At 41.0% G+C, this 10,484-nt stretch overlaps 1 pseudogene; it reads right to left on the bottom strand.

The window, feature by feature from the left end:
* Positions 1-1,346: 1,346 nt before the first annotated feature.
* Positions 1,347-2,162, bottom strand: LOC114172654 (uncharacterized; annotated as a pseudogene).
* Between the last annotated feature and the right edge of the window lie 8,322 nt (positions 2,163-10,484).

The following is a 10,484-nucleotide window of genomic DNA, read 5'->3' as shown; positions in this document are numbered from 1 at the left end:
TGTGTCTCTTTTAATCTGTTAAAATAGGTTTTAACATGTTAAAAGGCTTGCTGTATATAGTTTCTGGTATTAATGCATTCAGTCAGTTGAATTATTTTTCAATCGACTGATTTCACTTAAGTCAGATGAAATCAGCTGACTATATGAAAAATTCAATCGACTATTTTAACTTAAACCATACTATATAAGCTGTGTTTTCGCGAGCAAAGGTGCGATTCTGAGTTTTTGAGCATGAAATTCTGTCACTCATCTTTGGGAAGCTCTTTCCCTGTAATTCCATCTCCACCTAACACCTTTTTAATTCTTTTTACTATTCTTAACAATTTACAATTCAAATAATTGAAAATATATGTGTAAAAATTGCTCAAAATTTCATAACAAACATGTTGGCGGATACTCAGATGGGATTAGTTTCTGAAATTTAAAATATTCAATCTCTCGAAAACAATTTTTCAATTTTTTCGTACTACTTTTTACTATTTAAAATTTAAATAACTCATATTTTCTACATAAAAAATGCTCGAAATTTCACAAGAATTTTGTTGGCCAATACTCAAATTGGATTATTGATGTTATGAATTTTGAAAAATTTCGGCTTTTTGGGACACGTTTTCACTTTTCTTACTAACTTTAACTATTTACAATTTAAATCATTGATATTTGAAATATAAAAATTGCAAAAAAAGTTGGCCAATACTAGGATAGTAGTTGTGTTCTTAAATTTGACAAATTCCATCTCCTCCTAATGCTTTTTTTAATTCTTCTTACTATTTTTAACTATTTATAATTCAAATAATTGACATTTTATGTATAAAAATTTCTCAAAATTTCATAACAAACAGGTTGGAGGATACTCAGATGGGATTAGTTTCTGAAATTAGAAAAATTCAATCGCTAGGTAACAATTTTTAAATTTTTTTACTACATTTTACTATTTACAATAGAAATAATTCATATTTTCTACATAAAAATTGCTCAAAATTTCACAAGAAACCCTCTGGTCAATACTTAAACGGGATTATTGGTTTTATGAAATTTGAAAAAATTCTTCTTTTTGTGACACTTTTTTAATTTTTTTACTAATTTTTACTATTTACAATTTAAATAATTGTCACCAGTGCAGGAAGGCCTTTTGGCAGTGGTTATTTTTCATATTCTGCACCGGTTCCCGGACCGAGGCATATTGGGGCGAGGCCAAAAGAGGATAGCCTTTGGCCTCAATTGTAAACTGAAGCCATAGAGCCCCTCTTCTGCCTCCGTTTCCACGTACCGGAGGCCATAGAGTCCCTCTTCTACCTCGGTTGGTAGGTCTAACTGAAGCCATATGTGCTCACGTTTTTACATTTTTAAAAAATTCGCTCACGTTTTGGCCTCGGTTTTAGTATGACCCGAGGCCATATGTCCCTTTTTGGCTTCGGTTTGCGTAGTACCCGAGGCCATATGTCACCATTCTCAACCGCATTCCATGGCACCCACAAATCCGCATGCCTCCCCAAAGCCCTATCCCAATCCCCCACCACCACGGCTCCCAAATCCGCTTCCCTCGCCCTCCTCAACATCTCCAAAAAATCTGAATCATCCGAAACCAAAAACAGCCAATCAATCCCTCTACTCATCGAATGCACCATCTGCCTCTTCAACGCCCAATCCACCGCTTGTGGCTTATCCTGCACCGTCTTAACAAACACCCCCGCCCGCCGCAGCTCCGCCGCCAGCCTGTACCCTACCTTCGGAACCAGCAGCGTCCTTGCCGCCTCATTATACTTATGATTCCTGCGCAAAAATTGTTCCTTGAAACAGTCCTGTTTCTTCTTCCCCTTCAGTGACTTCAAGTACTTCGTCAGGTCCATGTGGGTCTTGCACTTGCGCCCACACATCCCGCACGTGTAGGGCTCCGAGGGTGTGACCACACCCTTCCGTTCGAGGATGTCGAGGTTCCTGCGTTCCCGGTGCTCTTCTAGGACCCACTAGGGAGGTTGACGAAGGCATGGCGGTTGGCGTAGGCGGAGAAGTCAGTCACCTCGCCGAAGCGGGAGGCGAGGGTTTTTGGCGAATAGAGGCCCGCATGGGGGCGTGTTGTCGAGGTCCCAGAGAACAATGACCTTGTCGCTTTTGGGGGCGTAGATTCCTTGGGAGTTCTTCACCATGTCGATTTCGATGCAGCAGCATTAGATACGTGGGTAACGCTGAGACGAGAATTTGTTGGAAGTAACGTGCCTGCGTTGTGTTTGTGAAAATGCGGAGTGGAAAGTGAAGGGATTGGGTTTGCGTTGTGGAGAAAAAGTGAATATTTGCAGAGAGAAATGGAGGAGCAGCGCGCGTGAGGAAGTAAGGGGGTTCAGTTTTAAGCCCTAATTAAACTATATGGCCTCGGTTCAATTTAGAATCGAGGCATATAACTCCTTTTGGCCCCGGTTCCCTAACACCTGAGGCCTAACATCCCTTTTGGCACCGGTTTTTTCCCAACCGAAGCCTATAAGTCAAAACGAGAATGGCATTTTTGAAAATTTTGGCAACCTTTTTAGCTTTGGGCCTTCTTAACCGAGGCCTAACACCCCTTTTGGCACCGGTTTTTTTGTAACCGAGGCCTATAACTGCTTTTGGCTTCGGGTTTTAGGTGAACCGAGGCATAAAAGTTGCCTGTAATTGCAAAATTGCCACCGCGCCATTATAGGCCTCGGTTTCTTGCCAACCGAGGCCTATAAGGCGAGGTAAAAATGCAATGCTGCACTAGTGTGTATTTTATATATAAAAATTTCAAAAAAATTCACAAGAGACAAGTTGGCCAATCCTAAGATAAGAGTTGTGTTCTTAAATTTGACACATTACATCTCCTCTTAACACTTTTTTAATTCTTTTTACTAGTTTTAACTATTTACAATTTAAATAATTGACATTTTATGTATATAAATTGCTCAAAATTTCATAAAAAACAGGTTGACAAATACTCAGATGAGATTAGTTTCTAAAATTCATACTTCATTAGATTAGTTTCTAACTTTTACTATTTAAATAATTCATATTTTCTTCATAAAAATTGCTCTAAATTTTACAACATTCATTGGCAAATACTGAAAGGGGATTATTGGTGTTATGAAATTTGAAATCAAGCTAAAAATTTTCATATTTTTTTTGACACTTTTTAAATTTTTTTACTAACTTTTACTATTTACAATTTAAATAATTAATATTTTATATATGAAAATTGCAAAAAATTTCACAAGAAACAAGTTGGCCAATACTAGGATAGGATTGATGTTCCTAAATTTGACAAATTCCATCTTACGGTAACACTTTTTAATTCTTTTTACTGTTTTCAACTATTTACAATTTAAATAATTGATATTTTATGTATAAAAATTGCTCAAAATTTCATAACAAACAGGTTGGCAGATACTTAGGTGGGATTAATTTCAGAAATTAAAAAAATTCAATCGGTAGGTAACAATTTTTAAATTTGTTTACTAGTTTTTACTATTTACAAGTTAAATAATTCATATTTCCTACATAAAAATTGCTCAAAATTTCACAATAAACCCTCTGGTCAATACTCAAAGGGGGATTATTCGTGTTATGAAATTTGAAAATTTTTTCTTTTTGTGACACTTTTTGAATTTTTTTACTAACTTTTACAGTTTACAATTTAAAAAATTGATATTTTATATATAATAATTGTAAAAAATTTCAACAAAAACAAGTTGGCCAATACTAGGACAGGAGTTGTGTTCTTACATTTGACAAAATTCATCTCCTCCTAACACTTTTTTAATTCTTTTAACTATTTTTAACTATTTACCATTCAAATAATTGACATTTTATGTATAAAAATTGCTCATGATTTCATAACAAACAAGTTGGCGGATACTCAGATGGGATTAGTTTCTGAAATTAAAAATTTTCCTGCAGAGAACAATAAGATTAGTTAGGCACAAGTGTCAGCTTACCCATATAGTCCGCTATCTCCTCGGTTGGCCTCTTCCCATTTGACATATATTGGCTTAGACCTGGGAGGGGTTACCTAGAGAAGGGACTCCGAAGCTTAAGTTAGCCAAAAGCTCTCAAAAAGTCAAATCAGGTGATTAATGAAGTAATGAATGCGTACCTTTAATTCGTCGGGTCCATGTGCATTTCTAGATTATTAATTTTGTTTGCCCACTCAATGGGCTAGGCCTTGGCTTGGGCTATAGGTGGGCCTAGGCTTTGGCCCAGGCTCTTAGTCTCAACTGTTGCGGGCTTTAATTTCATTAAGTATACCAGGGTGGTCGGCATAGGCCGATTACCTCTTTGGCGGCTCGTGCCGCTATTCCTAATATATGGTATTAGGCTGGTTTTAGTGTCTTGGGTTACCGGTTTAGGCTGGTTAGGGTTAGGTCAGCCTAAGCCGGTTACCTGAATAACTTTGCGTGTAGATATGATGGATATTTATTATTATTACTTGGTCGAATTGGCCAGGTGTGGTACACCAGTCCCCCAGCCTTTGCCCATATAGGTATGTCGATGAAGGATGATATGTGCGGATATGCTAGCGAAGCCGGCTAGGTGTGATACACCAGTCCCCCAGCCTTTAAGTGTGATGAACAGTGTTAAGGCTAAAGATGGGAAAAGGTAGGTAGCTGGTGAAGGGGTGTCAGAGGTCTAATCAAAGAGGGGTTTTTGCGCCGTCGTTTTTTATACTCATGGCCTTTGGGATGATTGTGTCGATTGGTATGGGTTGTGATTTTGGCGGGAAGAAGATTTATCGTTCGGGATTCACACTTATAAATTTGAATTTCATGATGGGTTTATGTTTGTTGGTTCATTTGCGAGAATTTCACAATCAGAGATCTTGGGTGCGTTATACTTGTCTGACTAGTTCCTTGTTCTTACCGTCAACTTTTCAGAAAAAAGGTATGTCTAGTAGTAGTGATAATGTGTCGTTGTCTTCTTCCAATAGTGCGAGTATGGAGTCCAAGAGGAGTGTAGGTAGACATGTTGAGGAGGAGAGTACTAGCCCTACGACTATGGTGGGCAGAATTCCGATGGAGACGGTGACTGAGGTGCGAGAAGACCCTCTAGAAGAAATAGCGGAGAGTAATTAGCCGGCCAAGGGCGGTTATGCATGGGTGGCTGCTGATGTTCGTAACCAATCATCTTTGTTTTGGTGGTCTCGTTTGCTGAATTCTTGGTTAAACTGTGCCCTTGTTATCGCGAAAGGTGTAAACTGGGTATCGTTTCCTTGGAGCGGGTGAGCGCCATTGACTGCGTATGCCACGAACAAGAAGGGGCGGCCGAGAAGTTCTTTTATATGTATATGTGTCATTTCTCCCAGTTGCATGTGAGGTTACCGCTGGACGACTTTACCATGGGGGTACTTCGTGAGCTCAACGTTGCACCTACACAGCTGCATCCGAACAATTGGGCCTACATGAAAGCTTTTCATGTTTTGTGTCAATCACTATATCTACAACCTTCTCCTCGTGCATTTTTGTACTTTTATGACACTAGGCCCCACCAGCCGACTACTTGGTTATCTTTAGTGAGCCGCCCTAGCATTAACAGATTGGCGCGTTCTCAAAGTCCTTCAAGCATTTCAAGGACGGGTACTTTAAAGTTGTGGTGAAGGAGGAGGGTCGGTTCTATTTCCTTAATGCAAATGGGAATACAAAATTCCTGTTTAGTTGGACAGGCAGCCCTTCTCGGTACAAGGACATGGGCACCGACGAGTTGTCGGCGGTGGATAAGGAGGTGGTGGAGGTCTTGATGAAGTTTTCTGATAAGTTGCCCACTAAGGGTCTAGTTAGGGTTTATAATTCGATTCACCCGATTATTGATATTGAAGATATTTGTTTATGACTTAAACTGTATTAATGTTTCTAAGTTGACTTAATCGGGTTTTGGTGTGTTTTTGTAGGGCACATCGCTCAATCCGGGATGATGAAGGATTATCTTATTTCCTTTTAGAGTTATGAATATGGTGAAGTTGTTTAAGAAAGCTTTTTGAAAATTCCCACTGGACATTAAGATAGCATGTTATCTAGATGTGAAGGTTCATTTCTCAAGCTCATGAAAGGAAGAAGAGAGTTGGATTCAAGCTTGAACACACATGACAATAACAACACTTAAAGAGCAAAATGAAAGAAGAAACAATAAAAATGGAAAGCATAGAAGATGAAGAATGGAAGAAGCACGCCACTCATAGGGGGGGATCTAAGCCAACTAAACCCTAGAGATGAGTGATGGTACCGCCACTTGCAAGCAAGATAAGGCAAAGGTGAGTTCACTTCTAGGAAGGAGAGCTCACAAAAATTGGTGGTTGAATGCACAAAGTTTATAACAAAATGATCAACCCTTTTACAAGACAAGGAGCACCCTTTAAATAGGAGTTCATAGGGGTCCTTTAGCAAATACAAAAACATGAAAAAGGATTAACTAGCAAACCCTAAACCTAATGTGAGAGTGAGTCTTGGCCAAGTGAAGGGAGATGATTGGTGGAGGCATTCCCATGAGGATTCTAGGCCAAAAGAGGAAGGAGACCAAGTGACCTTCTAAGGCATAAACCAAAAAGGCAAGAGGAGACAAGGTACATGTCTACTTTTGCTTTTGCTTTATGCTTTTTGCTTTCCTCTCTCTTCCACTTCATCCAAGTGCTCCAATCACCAAGTGCCACCTAGCCATGCTCTACTTTCTTCTAATTACCTACAAAACAAGACAAACAAGGATTAGCATGTTGGTTTAAGTTAATCTAATCTTGGTCAAAGGTCAACTTTGGATCAAAGTCAACAAGTTAACCAAAATAAGTCAACTAGAAACCAACTTAGGGAATTCAAACTAAAGTAATGCAAAACAAAGATAAAGGTGATGGAATATAAGACTCCCCTCTAGACATGCTTCTAGTGATCCTTCTTGAGGGAGCATCTAAGGAGGTGGTCACGCCTTCATCATCCTCCCCTTCTTGCAGAGAATTCGACCACGAATTCTTAAACCCTATATCAAAAGGAGAAAGGTCACAAACATTGAATGAGTTACTTATGTTGTAGCTTGGGGGTAAGTCTAACTCATAAGCATTGTTGTTAATTCTCCTAATGACTTGAAAGGGGCCATCCCCTCTAGGGAGGAGCTTACACTTCCTTGTAGTAGGGAATCTCTCCTTTCTCAAGTGAAGCCAAACCCAATCTCCCTCTTGGAAGATGACTTCTTTTCTTCCCTTATTACCATCACTAGTGCAGATTTGGGATTTTACCTCGCCTTATAGGCCTCGGTTATGGCGGAACCGAAGCCTATAAGGAGGCGGTGGCAATTTTGAAATTAAAGGGGACTTATAGGCCTCGGTTCAGTCAAAAACCGGTGCCAAATGCCGCTTTAGGCCTCGGGTCTTAAGAAACCGGTGCCAAAGAGGGGTTATAGGCCTCGGTTAAGGAGGCCCGAAGCCAAAAGGTTGCCAGAAATTGACCTATAGGCTTCGGTTAGGGAGAAGCCGGTGCCAAAGAGGGGTGATAGGCCTCGGGTGTTAGGAAACCGAGGCCAAAGAGGGGTGATATGCCTCGGTTTTGCGGGGAACCGAGGCCATATCGTTTGATTAGGGCTCAAAAACAGAACCCCTTCTTCCTCGCGCGCGCAGCTGCCATTTCTCCTCTGCAAATTCCAGCGACCACGCGAGCCTCCTGCCACCACCACGCGAGCCTCCTGCCACCACCACGTTCTTTTGCCGCAGTCCACCACCGTCAGCCTCGCACCTTGCTGGAAACCACCACTGCAGTAGCCACGCAAAATGCAAACGCTTTACCATCCTCGCACACCGTTTGTGCAGCACCATCTGAGCTCGCGAAACCTGTAGAAATTATCACGCTGCCACCAAAAAATTCTACGAGCAACTTCCTCATCTGCAACACCAACAACGCCACCACCGTGTCCACGCCGTTCCTGCAGGAAATCCACGATGCAGCAGTTGAAACTCCATTTTCGAGAGCTCCTCCACTGCAGAACGCGCTGCTCACCAGAACAACAACCTTCAAGCCACCATGTGCGGCCACAGGAAAGCACCATCGCACTCGCAGTTTCACGCATCTGCATCATGAAGCCATTGCAACAGTCCGTGAGCCAGCAGCACGCCACCACCGTTCATCGTCCACGCCACCTGCAGTAGTCCTCTATGGCCTCGGGTGCTTGGAAAACCGAGGCAGAAGCGCCCTCTATGGCTTCGGTTCTTAACCGAGGCCAAAAGCTATGACCTTTTGGCCTCGCCCCAATATGCTTCGGTTCCCGAACCGGTGCAGAATATTAAAAACAACCGTTGCCAAAGGCCCTTCCTGCACTGGTGCATGCTCTTGTTGTTTCTTAATTCTCCTCTCAATGGTTTCCTTGACTTGTGAATGCAAGTCTTGGATGTACTTGGCTTTGGCCTCACCATCTTGGAAAGTCCATGCCTCATGAGTGGGAAGGGAAGGAGGTCTAATGGAGTTAGGGGATTGAACCCATACAGAACCTCAAAAGGGGAATGAGAAGTAGTGGAATGCACAACCCTATTGTAGGAAAACTCTATGTGGGGAAGAAGTTCCTCCCACTCTCTAATGTTTTGCACTATCATACATCTTAGCAGTTTCCCTAGGGTTCTATTAACCACCTCGGTTTGGCCATCACTTTGAGGATGGCAAGTGGTGGAGAAAAGAAGCTTAGTGCCAAGTTTACCCCACAAGGTTCTCCAAAAATGGCTTAGGAACTTGGAGTCCTTATCACTTACAATGGACCTAGGTAGGCCATGTAGTCTTACCACTTCCTTGAAAAAAAGATTTGCAATATAAGTTGCATCATCAATCTTATGGCAAGGAATGAAATGGGCCATCTTAGAGAACTTATCCACCACTTCAAAAATGGAATCCCTACCTTTTTTGGTCCTTGGGAGGCCTAAGACAAAATCCATAGATATGTCTACCCAAGGCTTGGAAGGGATAGGCAAGGGAGTGTAAAAGACTTGGCTTTCATGCATGCTATGCAACTTTTGCAATGCCTATCTACATGCTTCCTCATGTGAGGCCAATAGAAGTGTTCTTTCAAGAGTTCCAAAGTCTTGTTGGCCTAAAATGCCCCATTAATCCTCCCTCATGTGCCTCTCTAAAGAGTGAGGCTCTTAAGGAACCTTGGGGAATGCAAAGTCTCTTACCTTTGAAAAGATATTGATTGAGAAGGTAAAAGTCTTTGTAAGCCCCTTGGTGGCACTCACTAAGAATGGAGGAGAAATCAACATCCCTTGGATACAATTCCTTAATATGATCAAAACTAAGAAATTTAGTTTCAAGAATTGAAAGGACAGAATGCCTTCTTGAAAGTGCATCTGCCACAATGTTAGCATTTCCTTGCTTATGTTTGATCACATATGGGAATTGCTCCAAGAACTTTACCCACCTAGCATGTCTCTTGTTTAACTTGCCTTGGCTTTTCAAAAATTTGAGTGACTCATGGTCACTATGAATCACAAACTCCTTTGAAAGAAGATAGTGGTGCCAAGTTTGCAAAGTTCTCACAAGAGCATAAAGCTCTTTGTCATAGGTGGAGTAGTTAATGTGACTCCCCTTGAGTTTCTCACTAAAATAGGCTATGGGGTGCCCTTCTTGGAGAAGCACGACCCCAATGCCTACATTGGATGCATCACACTCAATTTCAAAAGTTTTGGAGAAGTTAGGGAGGGCTAAGAGTGGTGCATTGATCAATTTTTGTTTTAAAGTTTCAAAAGCCTTTTCTTGATCTTTGCCCCAATTATAGACCACACATTTCTTGACCACTTCATTGAGAGGGGTGGCTATGGTGCTAAAGTTTGGCACAAACCTCCTATAAAAACTAGCCAACCCATGGAAAGACCTAAGCTCACTTACATTCTTTGGGGGAGGCCAATCCTTGATGGCCATCACTTTTTCTTGGTCCACATGGACCCCATGTTGATTTATTTTGAAACCTAGGAAGATCATATGATCCATCCCAAACACACATTTCTCCATGTTAGTATACAAGGATGCCTTCCTTAAGGTCTCTAACACACTCCTTAAATGATGCAAGTGGTCATCTTGAGACATACTATAAATGAGAATGTCTTCAAAGTACACCACAACAAACTTCCCTAAGAACTCTCTAAGAACATGGTGCATGAGTCTCATGAATGTACTAGGTGCATTGGTCAAGCCAAAAAGCATGACTAACCACTCATATCATCCAAACTTAGTCTTGAAAGAGGATTTCCATTCATCACCTTCTTTTATTCTATTTTGATTGTACCCACTCTTCAAGTCTATTTTGGAAAATATGGTTGCACCATGTAACTCATCAATCAAATCATCTAATCTAGGAATAAGATGCCTATACTTGATGGTTATGTTGTTGATAACCCTACAATCTATGCACATTCTCCATGTTCCATCCTTTTTGGGGACAAGAATCACAGGCATTACATAAGGACTCATGCTATGTTGCACCCACCCCTTTTCTAACAACTCATTCACTTGTTTTTGAATTTCCTT

This window comes from Vigna unguiculata, chromosome 10 (genome assembly GCF_037176805.1).
Source record: "Vigna unguiculata cultivar grain cowpea cultivar isolate G323 ecotype 2 chromosome 10, ASM3717680v1, whole genome shotgun sequence".
Lineage (NCBI taxonomy): Eukaryota > Viridiplantae > Streptophyta > Magnoliopsida > Fabales > Fabaceae > Vigna > Vigna unguiculata.
Note: the sequence above shows the minus strand (reverse complement) of the source record. Positions and strands in the feature narration are given on the sequence as shown.